Below are 24,395 nucleotides of genomic sequence, written 5' to 3'. Positions count from 1 at the left end.
ATTTGTGACTATTTTGGCTAATATAATAATATAATAATAAGTGAGTGTTACGGTTTCTTTGACCAATGGGGACACTCTTGAACTTATTTTGCATGCAGTCCTTCACCTCATGATTATCCCTGCATCTGGCTCAAAATGGTTGGTTGTACTATTCTAGACTTGAATTAATTGGGAGTATACTACTTGCATCCTGAGAATCCTTGTCTGGTGTCTTTCTCTGCAACCTTCAAACCCTCCTCAGGTTCCTGGCAACCTTGGCTCTGGTTGCCGGCTACTGCCTGAGCTCTGCACAGACCTGTATTTCTGTAATTTCAGCATTTTCTATTCTAATGAAACCTTGAAGCCTTTTGTTTACTGATAAGCATGTTGTGACTTCCATTTTAGAAAAGATGGCTGCCCCTATTGTGGCGTTTCTATGTTATTGAGCTGTGCCTGCATATCATTAGTGTTGCACTCAGCTTAAATACTGCTTATTTTATTCATGTCTTTATGGTTGCAGTGTTGGTATTCTTCATTTGTAAATGCATAGTTAACCAAGTGTGTTTTCTTCATGTTAAGTGCACATATGTTTCATTTCTATTGGATGCATATATATGTTTCTATCATCAGTTTGACCCTTCTCGCCATCTTTTGCTCACATTATGTTCATCATTTGCTGTGCCTTCTTAGGCTAGGAGACGTATGGTTTCCTTAGTGAGTTAAGTTCTCCCATTTGCGATATTGAGCCGGCGGAGGGGCAATAGCTATGGATAACATATTCATTTGTCCCTCCAAAAAAAATGTGATTGTTGTGAAGTTTCCTGGATTCCAAGAAATATGAGGACTAGGGAGCATTTATTCAAAATAGCTTCCCATTTCCTAACAAATTCTTTGCTCTCTACATAATGTAGGGCGAAGTGGAATGCGTAAACCCCCAGGGATCCTCTGGACCTTGTAATACTTAATGCGGAAGCATGCAATTTCCTGTTCATCTCTTTACCAGCCAAGTATTCTAACTGTTTAATTTTTCTGACAGGGTGGCATGATTTACATTGTATTGAGTTGAGATGGCTTCTGCCTCTTCAGTAGTGAAACATAAGGTTTCCGCCTTTTTATTTGTTATCAATGATATCCCTTTAAAAGACGGGGTCATCACGAGTTGGGCGGTATTCTGGCAATAAATCTGCTAGAATACCGCCCAATGGAATGGTAGTACTGCTGGAATACAAGTGGCGGTGTAAGTCCCATTTTTTAGTCCTTTGGACTCAGTGGGGCATTTTTAGGAAAGTTACGATAGCGGTAATTCCACAGCTGTAATTCCACCGAAAATGGGTGTAAAGTTGGCAGATTTATCTCCAGCTTGTAGCTGCAGGTGAATCATCCATCTTTTCTCTTGCAGTTTCTGGCTGGAATGGTGCAATTCAGGCTCTTTCGGCTAGCACCAAATACATATACTGATTGTTGTGAGCAGAATACATTAACTTTAACTATTGTTGAACTTTAAGGTGTTGCCCGCTACCCACATCCTCTGCACTATTTTACGCACCACTAAAGCAGAGGCACACCAGAATATGTCTTTTGAAGAGATATCATTGCTAACAAATAAAAAGGTGGAAACCTTATGTTTCACTACTGAAGAGGCAAAAGCCATACTTAACTCAATTCAGGATGTAAATCATGCCACGACACAAGGTGACCCTGTTAGAAAAATGAAAAAGTTAGAATACTTGGTTGGTGAAGAGATAAACAGGAAATTTCATGCTTCCGCATAAGCTAAGGTCCAGAGGATCCCTAGGGGTTTACGCATTTCACTCCGTCCTACATTTTCTAAAGAGAGAAAAGAATTTGTTAGGAAATGGGAAGCTATTTTGAATAAATGCTCCGTAGACCTGATAATGCTTACAATCCAGGAACTTTCAAAGCAATTGAAAAACATATCAAGGGAAATAACAGAGCTACGAATAGAACTTACAACACAATTAGGAAAACCAGAATGAGATATAATTCTTGAGGATATCAACAGGAAATTGGTTGAATCTAAAACAGTAATACAAGGTTGGCAAAGTCCCACATTTTTTGTTGAAGGGGGAACAATTCTCAAATGGGACAGTTATGTAGAAACAAAGGGGGTGTCTAAGGAAGAAACTGAGAATTGATTACCCCTTCCTACTCTTACTCCAGAGGGGGTAGAGATTGAAAGATTATGGTCACACGCAGTTTAACATAGCACAAACATTTATCACTAAACACATAGACATGATATTAAATTGGCAGCCAGAAGCAAACTCAACAATGAAAAGTTTCATAAAAATGGAGTTTTTAATCGTACAAATGTTAAAAGGAGATGAATTCATACATCAATGTATCCAAAGAAAGATACAACTAAAAGACAAAAAAAGCAAAGTAAAGAAGGAATGAGTCATTCGATGAACCCTATTTTCAGAAAAACAAATTAATGTAACTATACAGCCTATATTTAGACATTAGTTGAGACATAGAGTGTCGACATGTTTCGGCCCAAAGACGAATCAGACATTTGCTCAAATGTCCATTCGGAGGTAGATGCAATGGCCATCTTCAGGACATATGATTTCTTCATACTAGGTCTTGTATATGATGTAGATGGAACATCGTGAATCTAAAAAAAATGATTGTTCTGGAGAGAGTGTGACCAAGTTGGTGAAAAAATCTCATCCGTCTTTCACAATAATTTTATTGACGCCCAGGAGCGTATTAGCTGTCTAGATCGTCAGCTTAAATGGCAAGGGTCACGTTGTCTGTCAAAGATGCATTGTTTACACCAATGAATGTAAGTATGTTGCTGTATCTGCGGTTATCATCCCCGAACGACTACGTAGGATGTTGCTTGACGCCTGGCTTTAGTTGTAAAAGTGCAGGGGCCGTACACTTAGTTCTCTGTAGTGGTAAGAGAAACAGACTTGAAAGGTTGCCTAATATAAATCTTCGGAAAACACTAGATGACAGCAGACCGCAATACCTGTGTCAATGCGGTTGACTTTGGCGTTCCTCCGTCTGAGAGATCGAAGTACGGTGTTCATACTTCTTTTTGGACTACCGCAAACTACTCTATTGCGGTCTGCCTGGATGGAACAATAAAAGAGGTCAGAATCCAAACCATTACAACAGCAATTCTTCACATTTCTCAGGTTCAGCACAAATGTGGAGTAGCTACCAGACAACAAGAACACAGACATAGCCCAACACGCCTTGACATTAGTCAACAAGAGGAATCCAGTAGCATTCACTTGTGAGGCAGTATCTGATTCAGTTACACCAGCACAAGGAGGTATTTTTTTAGGAAGAGGAAGAGATCACGCAGCGGTCGGAGGAAACGCCCCCTGAAAGCACAGGCCCGCTCCCAGACAAAATGAACCTTTCCAATAGGATATTAACCACTAAGGAACACAGAACCATGCAAACACAGACACCAGTGATTATATTGAAAGTGATGGAGAAGAAATAGACTATTTAGAGCTCAAGAACAGAAGCACATTGCCCACCATAGCCTATGGATCCATTGATATTTTTTATGAAGCAGTCCTGAAAGATATCAGCAATATGTCATATAAGCGACCAAAGTTTCACAACCTTAACAAAGGTGAAATGGGCGTGATAAGATCTCTCTATATGGGGATAATATGATTGTTAAACGACATGCTGACAAAGGGGGTTGCCCTTGAAATTATGAATAAATCAGATTATGAAGATGAATGTGAACATCAGTTGAGTGATAGACAGGTACATACCCTTTTAGAGAATTACCCCATTGATGATATCAAGCAGTATTTCAAGACCATCTTGGAAATGACAAAACTAAGGGGCTGATTATGCAATTTGTGCGCCGAAAAACAGGGATTTGTGCGCCATTCTACCCGCAAATCCCTGGGTAACAAATGGGGATTTGCGGGTAGAATGGCACGCAAATCCCTGTTTTTCGGCACACAAATTCCATGAATTAGCCCCTAAAGATTTTCTGAATAAGACATAAGACATATAATAAATCACCCAATATTTATCTTCTCCTGAAGATTCATAAATCCTTAATAACACCACCAGGTAGACCAATAGTGGGAGCAACAGAAGGTGTGTTTCAAGCGATGGGTATTTAAATCTATCATATATTATAACCAATGATCCAGGAGCAAAGCACATATATCAAGGACACAACCCACTTCTTAAGGATACTGAAATTTATGAGCATCAAAGAAGAAGACATTTTAGCCACATTTGATGTCAAAGGTCGGTATATGTCAATACAGCATGCAATGGGTATAGATGCATTTGAGTGGATGCTACTTAAAGAGGAAGATATAGTTTCCTCCAAAACATTTATTATAATTATTCTTGAGTTTAGCTCTCAAAATTCATATTTTGAATATTATTAAAGGTTTTATCTTCAAATATTTGGTACTTCGATGGGAGCAACAATGACCCCAGCAAACACCAATAGTTTCATGTTTAAATTCGAGAATGACTGTTACCTATGTTACCAATCATCCAGTTTTGCATAAATACATTGGATATTGAAGTCGCTATTTAGATACCATTTTTATCGTTTGACAGGGTTTAATGTCCACATCCAATGGCTTCAACTATTTGAACCTAATTAATGAGAGAATTCAGTTTACAAAAGAAGTTGGCAACCCTGAAATACATCTCCCACACCAACAATTGCATCATTTGAAAGCACGCTCCATCACAAACCAACAGACAGAAATAACGTATTACACAGACTCACCTTTCACCCACCCACCACTCTAAGAAGTCAACCATGTAGCCAGATTTTAAGGGTAAAGAGAATTGTTAGCAATGACGATTCATTGAAGGGAGAATTAAAAAAAGATGTCTAAAAGTACATTGATAGACGTTACACACCAGAAGAAGTTGAGGAGGCAAAACTCAAAAGATGAATGTAACTAGAGACTCCCTGTTACACAATTAGACATGGCACTGTCATGGTATTTCACTCATTCTGCCATGTGTGTAGGAGCAACAAGTAAGATACCATTTCATGTCAGAATTCCCCTCATAATAGTAAACTAGCATTGGCTTGACGAGGCTGAGTAGAATACAGTGCTTGCAGCAAAAAGTGTGATTGACAGGGGCGTGGCCAGCCAGCATGCTATGAACACGTAGGTCTCTAGAGCTCCCGTGCCACCAGAACAATCCTGTCCAAATCCTGCATGATACCTCTGCAAATCAACCCAGAACCGAAGTAAACGGTAGCGGAAAACCTGTTCTACCGAACGGCGTCCCCCCTGAGCTGAACCGTAAAGGATAAGCCTGTGAAACCGCAGTGAAAAGGGAGGCAAAAACATGTGGACAACGCTCCCAAGATGGCCACCGGACCACCATAGAAGAGCCGCGGAGGACTGCCGAAACACTTAAAGGAGGGGGCAAGCCCCTTACCTGGACGCTGGAACCCGGGAAGGCGAGGAAGCCATGGCAACATTCCGCGACTCACTGCAACGTGAGAACAAGGAGCGGGGGAGGCGGTCAAGCGCCAAAAAAATCGAGTCTGTCGTAATACGGACCAAAGCACCCTAAGACTGCCCCCCCGACATGCAGACACTACAGAGACCACAGGCGGCCGCTCGAAGGCCAACAAAACACACAGCAACACGAAGCCCTAGACAAATAAGGTGAGAGAGCAGAGAGCTCCCCCCGCTGCCGTGAGCACCCTGCAGAACAGCCCGCTTCCGTGGCTGGACACTGCTTCAAAGGAATACCCAACTAAAGCTAACGGTGGCACAACTAAGGAGGAGAGGAGAGAACAGTGCCCCCAGCAACCAACTCGGAGCAGAAGGGGTGCTCTCTTAGCGTGAACTGCTTCCTACCAGACATACAGCCCTCAGTTGCTGGGGGGATCATTGCTGAGTTAGGATTCCTCGAACCACGAGGGGGGGAGACCTGACCGGAGGTGAGTGTGGGAAAGAGATGGAGCGCTCCCCTGTGGGGACGACACACATGAAGTGAAAGCCTGGAAGCAGCCCATGACCGCAAAAAGAGGCCATCACAACCTCCCTCTGGGCCGAAGCGGCTGAAAGAAACATGGGCGCTAGTCTCGCACACGAGGGGATAAAACATCAATGCCAACATAGGAGGTTAGAGCTGGGCAAGTGAAGGGACGCTTAAGATACGTGGCAACACAACCAGATGTGCCCCCGCATAATACGGGTGGCTGTTTGCTCCTAGACACTCGCACCCACAACAAGCCAACAAGCAGATCAGACACTCACAAAGCAAGCACCTCACATCTCGCAGTAATTGCAGCGCCCCAAAAAGAGATTGATACCTGACCTGATACCAGCTAACACAAGGCTGCTCCGTATAACCCTCGGAGTCAGGGAGGATGGGACCCGACACACCTTAGATCCAACGGACACCATAATACCCGGATAGGAGGGAGACATCAATAGGGCACCCTCTGACTCTGCAGAACTTACCAACAACGGTGTCAACTACCGCCATAAAACCAACTCACATCCCGGCTCCGAAGATGGACAAAGACAAATCCAGGAGAAAGGTCTCAACACAGAGCAAGATGGATCAATTTGCAGTGGCACAGGCCCAGACGCCACAGAACCATGCGCTACAACCAACCTCCCCCGGAGATGAAGACGCCCTCTCCCTGAGAGACATGATGGCAGCTTTCGCCAGCTCCCGTTCCTCCATGGAAATGAAAATGGACAGCATAGCGGCGGACGTCTCCTTCCTCCGCCATGACTTGCAGAAACTCACCACCCACACGGGTGAAGCGGAGCATCGTATCTAAGGAACCGAGGATAACCTTAGAGGCATCAACCAACAACTTTCACTAACAATGAACCGTCTGAAGACACTGGAAGCCTGTGTGGACGAGGTAGAAGGCAGATTGCACCGTAACAACGTGCGCTTCCTCGGCCTTCCAGAGGGAGAGGAAGGACCCAACATGGAGCTGTTCCTGGAGCAATGGCTGGTAAACATCTTTGCACCTCACCCCTTCTCTAAATTCTTCTTGGTCGAGAGAGCTGACAGGATGCCATCAGGCAGGCCTCTACCAGTGCGCCACCTAGAACGGTAATAGCCAAACTGCTCAACTACCGAGACAGGGACGCGCTCCTCCAAATGGCCCGCTCCAAAGGAACAGTCACCCACAATGGTTCTCGGATAGCCTTTTTCCCTGATTACACCCGGGAGGTGCAACGAACAAGACAGTCCTTCAAACCGCTGAAGCGGCAACTATCTCACATGAATGTGAAATACGGTCTGCTGTTCCCGGCCCAACTCAAAATCTACCACAAAGGAACTACAGTCCATATCACAGATCCAAAATGAGCCTGGACATGGGCAGAAGCGCATATTGAAAGGGACTGGACGGCAAGGCCAACGGACCGAGGAGGGAGGCCCCGGCTCAGACTGAACCGTATCCCTTCCAAGAGGCATCCAGTAGCCCCAGAACCAGCGATCCTGGAACAGGCGGCAAACCCCACCGAATGAAGGACAGAAAGTCAACCGACGGGAAGAAGCAGCGGAGAACCGAGCAGATAAGGACACTGACGTCCCATGCAACCCCAGGTACCACAAAATGATTAAAAGGTGGCAGGAGCTACGGACCCAAGGGGATTTCCTTTGCCCCCTTGCTTGTTGAAACCTCAAGTTTAAGCTGACACAGTTTTGAGTGTCAACGATGTTCGGGCGACAGGTACTTTGTGTTGGGGTGAAGTATAGGGAGGGGGTAGGGAAGGTTTATATTGTCTTTATGGTTTTTGTTAGTTCTGGGCTACTACATGTTCACACAACGATCCAACCACAACCCTTTACATAAGCTACTTCACACCACCACACACAGAGACCCCACCTCCGCGACACACACCAGCGGGAGGCTGATCTTTCCTTCAGACTATGACATCCTGTGGAACCTCCCATACATGCTCTAAATGGCGTCTGCACAACTCCACTCATCCCCTGTTGATAGCCCCAGATCTCTCAAACTGCTTGCCTGGAACGTGAACGGAATGGGCTCTGGGCTCTGGGATCAAAAGACACCTGATCATGCAGCTCCTAAACAGACACTCCCCCGACATGGCCCTGATAACCAAAACACATTTAGCAGGATCAAACTGCACCCTCTTCCAGCAGACCAATTACCGGTCGGCCTTCCATGCAGGATACACAATGAGGTCCAGGGGCGCCGCGCCCTTATTCTGATACATAAACGCACCCCATTCATCTTACAAATCGTAGAACAGGACCCTGGGGGCCGCTATGTGTTAATCCTAGGAATGCTTTGGTGTGAGAAACTAGCCGTGGTATCAGTGTACTCCCCACTGGGAATGGGGCAGGAACTACTAGATGAACTGACTACACTTATGGGGAGACATCAACCCGACATGTGGATTCTGGGGGGAGATTTCAACGATGTTATGTGCAACGCCATAGACCGCACCCACCTTAGACAGCACAACCAGATATCCCCATGAAACTGGCCAATTTCACATCTGCCCAGGGCCTCCGGGACGTGTGGTGGGAACTACACCCGGGAACTAAAGGATACTTGTTCCATTCGGGAGCCCATGGCTCCTTGTCCAGGCTGGATTACCTTTTTCTTCCAAATACAAACCTGCATAGGGTAACGTCCACAGAATTGCTTCCCTGTGGTATCTCGGACCACTCGCCATTGACGATGGAATTGCGGATACACAGCATAACCCCCCCAGAACATGAAGATTGAACAATTACTATCTCTGGTTCCCCGAACTGATTGACCACCTCACCGAAGTGTCCGATGAATACTTCAATATCAATGAAGCGCAGTGAACGACCCAGTAATAATATGGGAGGCCTATAAAATGGTGCTGAGGGAAGAGATAATCTCCTGGACAGCGAATAAAAGGAAAGAAAGGCTCCAAAAGATAAAGGAAGCGGAAAGGGAGGTGGTTCAATGCGAAAATAAACACATTCTTGACCCAACCCCTGAGACCCAAGGGTCCCTTAAACGAGCCAGTGAGCGCCTCCGAAATATAGCGCTGGATGATGCCAAGCAAGCCCATTGGGACTCCAGATCGAGAATATACGAATTCGGGGACAGAGCGGGCAAAATGCTAGCCTGGCTGGAAAAAAGAGATGAGGGACTACGCTATGTCCGGGAGATTGTCACCTTGCATAATGAGAGGTGCCGGTCAGATGCCGAAATAGCAGAAGCCTTTTCTCAATTCTATGCCAAATTGTATCGGGCTCCGACTTCCCCGCTGGACCCGACCCTGTTAGATGGTATAACACTTCCATCCCTGTCAACACAACAGAGAGAGCAACTAGATTCCCATCTCTCTGAAACAGAAATAACTAAGGCAATGACACAGCTACAAGCAGGGAAAACACCGGGCCCCAACGGGTTCCCAGTTGAAACCTGGCAAAAATTGGGTGGGAACAAAATGGTGCCCCCCCTTTATAAAATGCTGCTCCACGCCCATGAACAGGGTACCCTCCCACCAGACCTATGTATGGCCACCATTGTAGTTGTTCCCAAAACAGACAAACCCGCAGAAAGATGCGCCTCCTATAGGCCCATCTCGCTAATTAATAGTGAGGTGAAGGTTCTTGCAAAACTCCTGGCTAACCGACTATAGTCGATCGCTCCCACCCTGATCCACCCGGACCAATGTGGCTTTATGCCACATAAGTCAACCCGAATGAATCTGAGACGGCTGCACTTAGCACTAGAACAAGCTCCCATTGTAGATACACTGCTTGCCCTATTGGCAATTGATTTTGAAAAGGACTTCAATTCGATCCGATGGGATAGCCTCTGGGAAATAATGTGACGCATGGGGTTCAGGGACACTTTCCTGGGATGGGTACAGCTACTCTATACAAACACCCAAGCAGAGGTCACAGTGAATGGGTGGCCCTCCCAGTCCTTCCCTCTCAGCAGAGGCACACGGCAGGGTAGCCCCCTCTCTCCCCTCCTCTTTGCCCTCGCAATTGAGCCACACGCCCTGTGGCTCTGCCAAAGTACAGCCTTGAAGGGATTTAGATGGCCGGAGGGACACGAAGACTGGGTCTCCCTATACGCAGACAACCTCCTGATATATCTAGGAGACCCAGCCTGGACTTGCCCCATGGTAACACAGATGCTCATCCACTTTGGGAATTTAGCGGACTGAAAGTTAACTGGCGGAAATCCGTTCTCTTGCCAGTAAAGGGTGGAGAGCTGGCTACGCCCCGGGACTGCCCGTACCGAATGGAGCAGCATGGTTTTCGATATCTGGGAATTTGGATATCCGGAGACCTGACTAAATATGTAACACACATCTTCCAACCGATCGTTGACCGCTTTGTCAGCAACGTCCATCACTGGAAACTCCTCCCCCTGACACTCGTGGGTAAAGCCGCACTCTTTAAGATGATGACCCTCCCAAGATTCCTATACGTCTTGCAAAATGCGACACTCAAGACCCCGGATTCCGAATTTGATTGGGTAGAAACCCTCCTGGAGAGCTTATATGCGTTGGAGGCCAACCACGTACATCACTGACCACGCTTCAAAGATCGATCTGGGAAGGGGGAATAGGGGTGCCCCGCCTTCAAACCTACTACTGGGCTTCACAGTTTGCGGTGGTCAATGATCTACTCCATGGTGACCGGGGATTACCCCACATCAGGGCAGAAATCACTGCCATTCACGACTCGGACCCACTACATTTATTATACCAAACTCCCCCGAGACCCCCTCTGCCTACAACCGCTGTGCACATTATCACCATCTGGAAACAAGCACATGTGTTTGTGGGGTGGAAAAACTAAATAACTGCTGCACAACCCCTGTGGCAAAACAGCAATTTAACTGAGATCAGGAAACTCGAGCCATGGCCTAGATGGATTACAGTGGGGATTCGGAGAGTAGGGGACATCCTTGTAGATGGGAAACTAACCTCATTTGAAGCTCTGCAACAAAAAATGTAATTCTCGAGTACCGAGCGGTACCACTACATACAACCAGACCATGCCCTGAAAACCCATATACCTGAAGGTGCCACTGTGCCAGATTACACACCAATTGAACGCAATATGCTGGCAGCACGTATCCCCACTAGATGCACTTCCATTCTATACAGTGCTATATCATCCTTCGCCACCCCTGAACTGACAAGCTTGAAAGCTAAATGGGAAATAGATGTAGTGGAGATTGACCCAGAAGACTGGATTCAGGTGCTAATGCACCCGCGCAAGGTTGCTATTTCCTCTAGGCTCGGATGGTACAGTTGAAAATCTTGCACAGAGTGTATTACCCTAGAACGATCCTATATGGCTGGAAATGGGCCTCTAACCCGAATTGCCTCCGATGTGGAGAGGAAGAGGGAACTTTTGTACCCATCCTATGGACATGCCCCCGGATCCAAATCTTTTGAAATGCATGCTGCAGTAAACTTGCTAGAATCCTCGCCCGCACCATACCATTGGATCCAAAGGTCCTACTCCTGGGCATACCTGATGAGAATGATGGCAATAAGTGGGAAAGGCTGTTATTGTCCGCGGCAAAGGGACTGATGAAACGCAACATCGCACAGAAATGGGGAGCCCCAAAATCCCTGACACTGGAACAATGGGCAATAGATATGGACACGTGTGCCATGATGGAGCATAGGATCTACAACGCAAGAGGCTGCCCTAGCAAAGCCTCCAAAATATGGGGGAGGTGGGTAGAAGAGGGGGGGACCTAGAAACCCCTGGCACAGGTGGTAAGACTCTGAATAACATACGCAGATGTTTATAAGAAATGCTTTTGGCGAGTGGTAAATGCATGTATTATTACTAGCCTATGAATGGACATGGTAATCCCCAGTTGTTTTTGGTGTTGTGATTGTTTTATAAAACAATAAAAAATGTTTTATTTAAAATAAATGTTAAAGTGTGATTCATGCTTAGAAGGGCTGTCTAGACAGTAATACCTAGAATAGGAACAATAGTGCTACGAAACAGCACAAGTATATTCAAGGAACTAGCTACAAGAGCATTATATTGAGAAGTAGCTACATAGCAAGAGAGCTAATAGTAGTGTGACACATACATAGAAAAATGTGTGTCTGTTTTACCTTTTATAATAGCAAAGCGCTTAGCTGCTTAACAGCTTGATCATATCATACATTCACGTATGCACACATGTGTACATATGTAGTTTTGAGCAGGCCAGTACATTAACCCCATATGCATACACATAGCTACACATAGCTATAATGAATAGGTCTTGGATTAAAATCTGCTTCATTCTGCTTAAGCAGCGTTTTTGCTTAACAGCAAAAACAAAACAACGATGATATTACGTCCTTGAATGAGGGACATAGGGCTTAGCCAGAATCTGTGACTGATAATTTAGCCGAAGCTAAGCTGCAAGAAAGTGGAGGTACACACCTTATTGTTTACATACATCATACAAATGAGGTGAGGACCTTCCAAGTTATACAAGTAAGACGCAGAAGCGGGGATTTGCCCACTGAGTGTCAGCATCTTATGGTAAGGGGGATTTCCAAGCCAGACACCCCATAAATATGGTGCAAGCCCACACATCAGAGCTGGCTGCTTTATGCAGATGCCATGCTAGAGGCCATGCCCAAACCGGGGGATGTACGCTCTTAGCTTCACCTTAGAGTCATGCAAGATTATTTTGTTACTTGGATGAATAATGTGCAACAATTCTGGTCTTTCAGTATCTTGATGCAGTGCTATTGTACTTTGCATAGAATATTGTGATATATTGAAATGCAAATTATTGCTTTATTGATTAAAGCTTTGTGTTTTGTTTGGAAACCATAGAAAGGGTTGAATGCCTTCATATAGTTTTCCTCTAAGTGAATTGAGCATTGTCTTTTGACTTTAGAAGTGTTGGGCCTTTTCATTAGCAAAAAGGATTAGAGTGGACAGAGCTTTTTGAAATGGAAATGTGAATTGAGCCGCATGTTTGGTTGGACAAGGTTTATGTGTTGGAAATGTGGTTGAAGCCCCATGATTAGGGAATTGTTGCAAATTGGTTTAATTACATTACCTACCAAACAAATGTGTTTGAATTCTATGTGGAACTAGTGAGACAAATTGAAGGCCATTTGATGGCAAATATGTCAGATATGTTGGAACAAAAGTGTTGATTTAGCAAGAATGAAATCAGGGTTTATATATGTAAATAAAATACTTATTTTACACAACGTTTGATATTCTTGACACTGGGTTACATTGGTACAGTAAATGCTAATCAACAACACATGATGCATTTTGCCTCTTTCCTCAAAACATTTCTGTTTTGTCAAATCGCTCTAACTCTATGTGTACATTGCATTGGGAGCGACACAAGAAGCGACGTGCAGCGGTTACGGAACCTGTGATTAAGCTATCAGGTTTGAGGGTTGTACATTGATATTGCTGGGACCGTGAGTTGGGAAGGGAAATACACTTCGAAGCCCACATACTCTAACTCTAAAACATTGTAGCAAGAGCATGATATCAGCACTGTACTAGGCTTGGGGAGACATCCTCTGCATCGGTTCAGTGGCTGATAGATTCCTCTGTCGCATTAGAGGAACTGTGGACGTTTTCCCTGGTTTAAGCTACGGGACAGAGTGCTTACTGGCCGGGTGTGATCCCAGGTGGACACGCGACAGAAGCTACAATCTTCAATGAATTTTGTATGCAAACACACAAGGTTAAAAAACAAATCTTAGAAAACTGGGAAATTTGACAATGTGACAACAGGTTGAATAACCTTTTTGATGAGATATCTGTGTTTGCATATGAAAGGAGTAGTCATTTCTTCTTGTTAAAACTCAAAGTAAGAACACTAAAGTCACACATACCATAACATACAGGCACATATCCTTGCTTGAGCTGCTGTAACTGTAAAAACATAATTAAAGGTAATACAGTTACATATCCTACCAGTGAAGAAAATATAATTTTGACAGATTCTGCTACGTGTGACTCTAAGAACGTAGTGTACACTATAAAATGTCCCTGTGGCATTTACTTTATGGGACAAATTAATAGAAAAGCAAAGGTGTGCTGGAATGAACATTGTTCTAACATTAGATTGAACAATATCAGTTCTAAGGTAGCTAGACACTTTAAGACACATGGTCACCAGATTTCACATATCAGATTTCAGATTTTGGAAGATGTTGATGATAGAAATGTATCAATGCATATAGATTACAGATTGGAACAAATACAAACATACTGGGTTGAGAGATTACAGAGTGTAATTCCAAGTAGGATGAATGAGGAGTTCAATTGTGTATGTTACCTGTCATGATTCCTGCCCCTCATGTCCCCAGCCCTCCAAGATGTCAGACTGGAGCCAGGCCACAATCACCTACATGGCCCTCAAGGGCCACTCCATCCCTCCAAAGACCCACTTGGAGTCTGACTTGGCGCTTGTGGCACCAGACTCGCTCACTCCCATAGGATAACATTGGGGATTGGACTTGTAGTGCATTGATGGGGACAAGATGGATGCCCCCACATATTTCGGTTCGCAGAACTGCATGTGCGGTCTAGTCTTTTGGGTGTGGTTCAGCCTAGAGACACCTGGGATACCCAGAGACTATTTAAGCCACACCCACGCTGAGAAACATGCTTTGCATTTTCTGCACCTGCAGCGTGACACTCACCGTGTTCGGATCGGTCTCCAGTAGGCCTGCATCTTTCTTCTGCAAGAACAAGAACACCGTTAGGAACAGGCTTACCTCGCGGCGCTTCTGCCCATCATTCATCGCTCCTTCTGTTCTGCGGGCATCTTCGGTGGTGTCATTCCCATCCCAGCACGTCGCTTCCTAAGGAAAAGGGAAAAGAACAGAAAAAAGGCATTAGTAAGCATTCTGCAAATCTTCGCTTATTTTTAAATACTGTCAAACGCTTACCTGAATCCCAGCCGCCCTTGGGGAACTCTGTCTCCGGAACTTCTCATCCATCTGCAAGAGGGAAAAGACACTCCAGGTTAGCGTGGAAACATCTGGAGGCGCCGCATACCGTGCTTACCCACCGCATTTGTTCTTCATAACCGGCATCCACGCTGAAAACGTTGTGGCACCTAAAAGACACAGAAAAATAACTCAGTTCAATGCAAATACGGAAGGGGTGCATCACGCATCGCGCTCTCACTCACCTTCAGCGCTACTCATCTCAGCAGCATGCCGCCATCCCCGGACGCCGGCCATTATCTAAGGAAGGAAAGGAACGAAGTTAGAGAACTGTTTAAAAGACTCATTATACTTACCTGTCGGACTCTTGCCAGTGAAGTAACTAGGCAGCAACGAGCCTGCATCAATCAACGCGCCCCTGCGCTGAAAGCAGGACGGAGAGCACACTATCCAAGAAAACAAGATGAGCTGTGGATCAAAGGGAAGGGTTGGACCCCGGGGGAGAAGGGGTTCAAGCACACAGAGACAATAGGGAGTTAAACTCTACCAATCCTGTGTTTCAGGCCCAGTCTCCAGTCGAATAGCCTCCATGGAAGGGTTCGAGAACGTAAGAGGTCAGAACAGGCTGAGTGGCGTCCCAGTGGATACCAGGTGAGCGTTACATTACCTTTGAAGAATATGTGCAATTTCTTTTCACTGAAACAGAGTTACACCCTGTCATTATGTATTGATATGATTGAGCAAATAATGGAATGCTCCCTTATGACTGTTAACAATAATTACAAACATTATTCATAACATCCTTTCATGTACTATGGGATTATGAGGTAGACCACGTAGCTGTTGGTTCAGACCAATTTTTGAAAAACACATTTTGTGATCTCTATCATGGAAGTCTAATGAGGTCTAATATCTCATTGATCAAGACAGTGTGTTCAAATCTTTATGGCCTCTGTTGCATGCTAGATACACTGTGATCTTATGAAAGACCAATACATCTTCCTCGTTTTGACCATTAGTGTAATGTAACTATGCTTTGCAATTTAGTCAATTAATACATGATAACAATGAGAGATACACTGTGTATCACACAGACAGTGAGTTTATGCAATGTATGAAATATCCAGAGAGTTCTCAGACCTCTGAATCCAGAAAAGCACACATGAATCAGTTTACATCGCATATTACTAGATGATATTGTTAGATGCATTCTATATCTTCTGTTTGCTAAAGTATTCGAGACATGTAGGCCACAACGATCTTTATGCTAATATGAGCATAGTACTGACTCTGTGTCAGTTTACTATTTTGTATAAATGTGCAGACCAGGACCACACAAGATTAGCTGTCAGCGTCGAGAAAATTGATAATATTAATTGCATTGCATCTGCGCTACTATATGTCACAAAAATAATGTACACGCTACACTTGAGGCAAAACAGTCAATGTCTATTTAATACACATTTCGTATAATATGAATAAGATAAATGTTACACCTGAGGCAAAACAGTCAATGTTTAAGTACCTTACACATGAATAATGTATACGCTATGTTTGAGGTGAAACATTCATGGTTTAAGTAACATACTAGTCTATTGGATACCATGTAGCATGCTGTAGTACACCATTGTAAGTATGTGAGATACACTTTGATTATTATATTAATTTATAATATTGAACAGTAAGTACTGAGTCAGCCTTCACGCACGTAGACGCAGTTTGCATTTATGGCGACATTTTAACAATTTGTAATAGAATGGTCTATTTAATTCACATAACACCACAGTGACACCTGTACATCCTGAGCGCCCTGGCCGCGATGTGATCAAGTCATCTGACGGGTAGACATAAGATGATAGTGTCCAGTTGATTTCTGTAGAGATTTCGCTTGTCATTGACTCTAAGAGAGGATTTACTTTAAATTGTGCATTTTTTGCAACACCACACTTTTGAAATTTAAATACAGTATTTTTCAAGTGATGCCCACACGTCACTTGAGTGACATCTACATATCTGCGATATGCACACGCTGGTACGTGATGACTTCATCACGGCTGACCTCACACGTAAAGAACACTTCTCGCTAATTTGAGCCAAATAAATACACATATGATTGACATTAGCAGTTATCTGTTGTTACACTTTGGTAGCAAGCGCGCCGTTTGCTATTCTTGGGGAGTGGACACTATTATTCTGTATGATTCATAGAGACGGCCCTGATGATGGACAACTGGTCCAAAATGCATGGGCTGCACAGTCTGCCTCTGAAATATTTAATATTAAGCATAAGAATAAAGGACAAGGCACAGCATTTCATCATCGTGATCACGTTATTTTATTTATTTGTACAACTATTCTTAAAGCTTAGACCTAAGAATACTGTAGTATTTACTACAAGGGTGCAGCCAAGCACTGGTAGGGGATTCTCCTATCTTTTCTCTTGCATGTTAAACAGGTCTATGTTCATTGGGTGCATGGGGGATGGAAGTCATGAGTGCTATAGGACAAGAAGGGGTCCATAGGGGTCCCTTGGGTGTTATATTTGGCCAGGTTAGTTCTCCAAAGGTGACCTGTAAATATTTTCAAGTCACTGAATAATCAAAATGCTGACCCACAAATATTCATGGGTTACTTTTGAGGAAATTTGCATTAAAGTTCAAAGGGTTTTTGCAGTCCTTATGGTACATTCACAGTTCTTTGTCTGTTTTTATTTTACCCAACATCCCCCAGGCTGTGTCTGGAACTTTTGCTCCGGTTATCTGCTGCTCCTGCCTCTGTATGTTGCAACACTCATGGAGCAGCTGTAAGCCTTTCACAGAGAACAGAGAGGGGGCCGAGTATGCATGTTGATTTCTATTTGACTGTGCCTGCTAGACCATTTGATGGGAGTTCCGGCACTTCCATTGCCTCTGCTGGGGTTAAGAAGTCTGGTGTCTGTAGAAAATGGCATTTCACTTTGTCAGACAGATCTTGGCAAGATACAGTCAGGTAGAGTTTCCATACAGTCCTCTTGGGTCTGGCATATGAAATATCATATCAATTTTCATTGTTTAACCAAGTATTGATGCAGACGCAAGGGACAAATAGGGAGTTCGGGAGCTGACTAAATGTTGGGCTCCCAATCACGAGAGTGCATGCATTCAAACCTTTGGCTGAGGGTTGGCACAATCAGACTTCTCTGGCTTTCACTCACATGTTATGTAATGTTAGGTTATGTTATGTTAAGTTTATTTATACCTGGGAATTTGGGAAAGTGTTGTAAAGGTCCAGATTCAACGCTGCCAACGGGGGCGCACGTACCATTTGTGCAAATAACATGGTGACGCAAAGAGTGACGTGGTCGGAGACATCGGTGGTGGAGACGTCATCGAGCGGTGCGCAGCTTTGTATTGAAGCAGGCACAGTGTCAGAAGTCCCCTGGTAGAGTTCAATGAAGGTTGGGTGCTTTGGGTACATAGTGCGGACGCAGGGTGGGGGTGCAGGGTGTCGTAGGGGCGCTTTTGAGCAATATGTGAACAGTAGAGAAGCCATTTTCTTGCAGGCCCATGTTAGGAAAGCATTACTCGCAGACATCTCATAATGAAAGAGGTGCAGGCCTTTTTCTGTGACAGCAGTATGTAGTCAGCAGAAACAGTATGGAGAAATGTTGCACAGCTGAAGTTCCCCAGAAGAACTCAGCCCCAGCGAAGTCACCCTAAGAGATAATTTCGAGGCCATTGAGCTAGGCACCTGGGTGTAAGAGGAGAATTGGCAGAGAAATAGAAATCAAATACAGTTAATTAAACTCCGTCCACGGTGTGGTATAATGTTTTCAGGCTACACTTGGGAGCAAGGCATGAGAAGCAAGCTAGGGGGCCGGAGCCTTGGAGTAGGTGTTATGGGGTGCATGACAGGAGGCCAATGAAAGAGAGAGGTTTTGGTATCCCTATGGTGCATCATTGTACTGTGTCCTCGCTGATGTCTGCGGGACACATCATTGGTAAGTGTCAGCATGAATGTCTCGCCCCTTGCCATCTCAAGCCATCTTGTTTGTTGGGCATTGCCAACCAATGGCGAACAAGTGTTTTTGACCAATCAACACAATCACATATTTGAGGGGCAGTGTGGGAATGTTTGTGACGTCATGAGGGGTGTTAATGTTATTTTTGCTAAAGAAACATTTACTCAATTAGGATCATTCAACCTATACCAACATATGTGGGATGAACGCATTTCCACCAACCAGTTTCTGTGACCTTTCCTAAAAATGCAACTAAAATGTTGTATGATAATTTTGTAATTTGATTATAAAATACTTACCCGCAGTTGGTGGCATTAACAGCTAATTTGATTCAGTTAATTTCCAAACGGTTGTCTGAACCATGCCTCCCAGCTGTTTTGGGTCCAATAAATTTGCATTACTTCTTGCTCTGTGCACGCTCCTTTTTGGATTGGTTTTTGGTTACTGTGATTACTCTCCCTGGTACCTAGGAATGCAGGTATAATTCAAGTATTCGCTGGATCTGCTCTTTGTTCTGCAGCTCTTGCTCTTCTGAAGCAGGCAGATGCCATGACCATCTAAGGAAACATCTGTGTACGAACTCTTCTAGGAATTTTGTTTAGCTGCTGAACATAGCACTGGATTTTGAGAGAGGTACCCATTAAAGACACTGGAGTGGTACAGCAGGCTGCACACTTCTACAATTATTCACATACAGCATAGACTGTCACCAACTAGTGACGTCCATAAAGCTTTCTGTGTGAGGTTAATGTCACAAGGAAGATGGTTCCTTCAGAGCATCCTGATCTGAAAGAGCCACATCACAAAGTTGTATCCTGGTTTAGACCTTAGGTTGAGACTCATCCGACAAAAATCAGTAAACCAGTTGCGGCGAGAAAAACAATCACAGGAATTTTCTCACTGGTTTAGGGCTTGAGATCTATTAACACAACATCAGTAAAAAAAGAGAGAAAACAATAATACAAAAAACATACAAATATTGCCCACCCGGATTTAGGCTTAGCGTTTAAAAATTATTAGTGTTAAAGCTTTCATCATTAAAGTCAAGAATAGAAGAAAGTTGGACGCTACTAGAGATCTAGAAATTTTGGTTGGCCATTTATGTTACCCACTGTTCTCAACATCCAGGGATGCTTTGTTGACTGCTAACCTTTGGAAGTGAAGTGTTGTCCTATAGGATTTAACGTGGACAATTTATTTATTTATTTATGTATTTATTTATTTATTTGTATTGCGCCGTTAACTCGCGAGTTTCGGGGCGCAGAAACGTGAACACAGAGACAACAGAAATGGACGGGACAGTTCCTGGAATCAAGGATTTAGTGGGTCATGAAAGTCGAGGTCAGTTGAAGAGATATGTTTTCACTAATTTACGAAAACGTAAGTAGTTAGGTTCTTTCCTTATGTGGGCTGGCAGATTATTCCAGATGCCTGCTGTAATGACTGGGAAAGATTTTCCCAGTCCAGATCTAAGTTTGTGTGGCTTCACTGCGATCTTATTTTGATCTGAGGATCTCAAGGCGCGGCTTGGAACATAAGGACGTACTTTCGATTTTAGATAGCCTGGTGCCTTCCCGTGGATGCATCTGTGGGCTATTGTGAGAGCCTTAAAGTGGGTTCTGCTCTCCACTTTGAGCCAGTGTAATTCCTTCCTAGATGCACTGATGTGGTCTGATTTAGATTTGCATTTGATTATGCTAACTGCGTTATTTTGGATAATCTGTTGCGCTTGGATGTTTTTTTTGTTGGCTCCTAGCATAAGTGCGTTCCCATAATCCAAACGGGAAAGGATGGTTGCTCTGGCTACTGTGGCACATTTGTTCTCCGTGAGATACGGTCTAATAGTTCTGAGGAGTCTCAAGTAGTAATTGCAGGTTTTTTTATGTATTGAGTCTGGGCCTCTGCTCCTAAAGACGCTTCCATCATCATACCCAGAGTTTTTACTTTCTCAAGTACTTTGATGTTAGCATCCTTGATCTTGAAATTTGTGTAGTCGTGGGACAGTGAGTTTCTGGCTTGGGTAGATCCGAAGATCATCAGCTCAGTTTTGCTGGCGTTCAAACACATCCAGTTGTAATCCATTCATTGTTCTATGATGTTATAGATACTGCTTAGATTGTTGTTGTCAGTTTTATGGTCCCCGCTGAGTTCCAGTACCAGCTGCGTATCGTCCGCATAGTTGGTAAAGAATATATCAGCATGGTCTAAGATGTAGCATAAGTATCTAATGTAGAGGTTGAACAGCAATGGGGACATGCTGGCTCCCTGGGGAACCCCGCAGAGGATCTTCCTTTCCATTGAGAATTTGTCTCCCCAATGAACTCTGGATGTTCTGCCTCCTGTGAGCAGTTTGCTGTTTTGCCTAAGGCAGTTTCGAGCAGATTATGATCCAAGAGATCAAAGGCAGCACTGAGGTCTAACAGGATGAGAAGTCTCGTTTTCCCCTTGTCTAAGATGCTAAGCATCTTTGTCTGTAAATCGAGCATGGCTGATTCTGTGCTATGAGATGGTCTGAACCCTGATTGATGTGGGTGTAGCGCATTAGAGGCCTCAATGTGTGCCTGTAGTTGTGCCGTGGCTACTTTGTCCATAATCTTTAGCAGGAAGTTACAGTTGGTTATTGGCCTAAGGTTGCATGGGTCTCTTGGATCCAGGCCCGGTTTTTTTATTAGTGGTGTAACTGTGACTTTTTTATGGCCTGGGGGACTAGTTGGTCCCTAAAGGAAGTGTTGATGATCTTAGCAAGTGTATGGGCGAAGATGTCTGGGTTTTCTAAGATTATTTTGGCGGGTAGGATGTTCTCCGCGCACGAGGTAGGTTTCATGGAGACAAGTGTTCTTTTCATCTCTTCTGTGGTGATAGATGAAAAATGGAAGGGTTCTGTTTTCAAGTGGTTCTTCCCCTGGCATTTTAATCATGGTGGATTTGTTTAGTTGCGATTTTGTGATTTTATCTCTAGCCTTTTCTAATTTCTCAAAGAAAGCTTTTTGGGTATTGTCGCATTCCTGTTGGGATGGTAGAAAAGGTGGCGATATAACTGAGGGTTTGTCTAGGGATTTCAAGATGTTAAAAAGTTTGCTTGAGGCATTTTCTGCTGCCAAAATTTGTTTGTTGAAATACTGTTTCTTAGCCTCTGTTATTTCTTTCTTGTATTTTGTTTCTATATTTTTCCATTTTTCCCTGTTTTCAGGTGTTGGTTTTTTTTTCCAGTTGTTTTCCATTTTTCTTTTGTCCCCTTTAAGCTCGAGTAGTTCTTAAGAAAACCATTCTTGCCTTGTATTTTTGGTTCTAAATGTTTTAGTCTGCAAGGGTGCGTTTTTCTCTACTAGCTTATTGAGATGATCTAAGAGGGTAGACATCATAATTTTGCATGAGTCCTCTTCTTTAGAGATCGCGATGTAATCTTTTATGCATGATTCAAGTTGTTCTTTCTTAATGTTTTTAAAGTTCCTTTGCATTGCTTTTTTGGGGGGATTGGGATTTTTTTCTTTAAGTGAGGGAAGCGAGACTTGAAATGAGACACTGTAATGGTCTGACCAAATACAAGGTTTGGTTTGGTAGTTGTGTGTTTCAGGGTTATTGGTAATTATCCAATCTAGTTGGTGTCCATTTTTCATGGTTGGTTCTTTATTTGTGATGGTATAGTCTATGTTTAGTAACAAGTTTTCGAGATCGGTGGCCTCTTTGTCAGTTTGATTGCCGTACCATCTATTAAAATCTCCGACCGCTAATGTGGCACAGTTTGGACCTTTCAAAAGATTGAGGAGATGTGTAAAGTTGTCATTAAATTCCGGAGTGGGAGATGGTGGTCGATAGACTACTAGTAAGTTAAGGCAATTTTTTTCAGTGGGCGAGTGCTTGAGATGGATCATTTCGCATTCACCACATGATGATTTGCCTTGGAAGAGTGAAATGGAGCTTCTGGCAATAACTGCGACTCCTCCTCCTTCTCCGGTTTCCCTGTTGGTGTAGTAAATTACATATCCATCAGGGACAGCGATGTCGCAGGTGGGGCCTATGGGATCTACAAGCCATGTTTCAGTGATGCAGAAAATATCAATATTCTCCTCAATGATCCTATCATGGATACATTGAGCGTGTTTATTGAGGGATCTAGTGTTAAGTAGACAGATTTTTAAATCAGTACTACTTTTTATTGTGGAGGGTGTAACTGACAGCTTAGTAGTTAAAGATTTATTTTCTTTGTGTCGTCTTTTAATAGCTAGTTCCTCTTTGTTGCTGTTTGGGCTTCTGTCCAGGATAAGCCGGGTGGCAATCGTGGCTTTGTTTAGGCGGATGAGTTTTTGTTGCTCAAGCAGCAGGGTGTTCAAGGGCAAAAGGCCCATTTTGGTCTAATTGGAAGAGAATAAGGTGTATGTCGCTAGATTGTCTGGCAGCGTTTTCTGCACCGGACGCCGTGGACGGCGAGGACTGGCGCAAGACCGGCTTGACCCTGAAGCGCCGGCGCTGAACCGCCTGACGATCCCCTAAGAGGGGCGCTGGTGCTTCTGGGGATTGTAGTCCCTTTTGCCTGCTAGCCAATAGAAATGGCTGTTACAGGGGTCAATAACGGAGTCCCTAACAAAAGTGTACATCTTTTTGCACCGCAAGCGGTGGCCATTGCAAGTGTGTACACAGGGACTCAGCACGCAGTAACAAGTGTTCCTACCGTGCCTAAGAACACACTAGTAAGTACAAATCCCTCTGGTTAACAATGTTAACCAGAGGGATTTTCCTTGCAGAGACGTAGTGGGATTCTGAAGGATTCTGTCGGGTGTGATACAATGGACGAAGACTGAAGAAGGTGAAACCAGATTGCAGGGGGTGAATTTTCATGGAGTGCATGAGACCTGGTTTGTTAAAAATACCTGTTGTGAATTTCAGGGGACCTGTGACGGCTTTTGATCGCTAGGGGTGGCTCACAGGCATGTTGTTTACCCAACAGCCAGGGACTATATGGGTGCAGTGGCTGAAGGAGCGCTGGAGGTGATATTGTTGCGCAAGGCTCCAAAACAGCGACTTTAGAGGAGAGTTACTCAGATCACACTAAGGACAGGATGCAGTTACTATAAATAATGATCCCTTGTCCATGTAGAAGATCTTCCAAACTGTGCCCAGATCTTTCTTCGAGTAGAGTTCACTTCTACTGGTAACCGGTAAGATAGCTCAGCAGGTTGAACGTTCACTGCTGTGATCTGTGGTTGATCTACAGTTCACAGGTTTCAATCTTAGCAAGGCCCACTTAGCCTTTCATCCTTTCGAGGTCGATAAAAGAGTACCAACTTCAGTTGGGTGATATTGTATGTATATATGTTCTATGTTAAGTGCTTAGTTGCTTCCCCAAACCCTCTCCTATTGCTTTTCTTCTGATCTATTGCCCTCCTGGCCCTGTGTTCTGGACACCCTTTAGTCCTCTCTCCTATCCTTTAAGACCCCTTGCTCTTACTGATTTTACTCTCCATCTTTCCTCTACTCACTCTGCTGTTCCTCTTATATATCTTCTTGATTCC

The sequence above is a fragment of the Ambystoma mexicanum genome, chromosome 7q (genome assembly GCF_040938575.1).
Source record: "Ambystoma mexicanum isolate Mex_15411 chromosome 7q, UKY_AmexF1_1, whole genome shotgun sequence".
NCBI classification, from domain to species: domain Eukaryota; kingdom Metazoa; phylum Chordata; class Amphibia; order Caudata; family Ambystomatidae; genus Ambystoma; species Ambystoma mexicanum.
Note: the sequence above shows the minus strand (reverse complement) of the source record.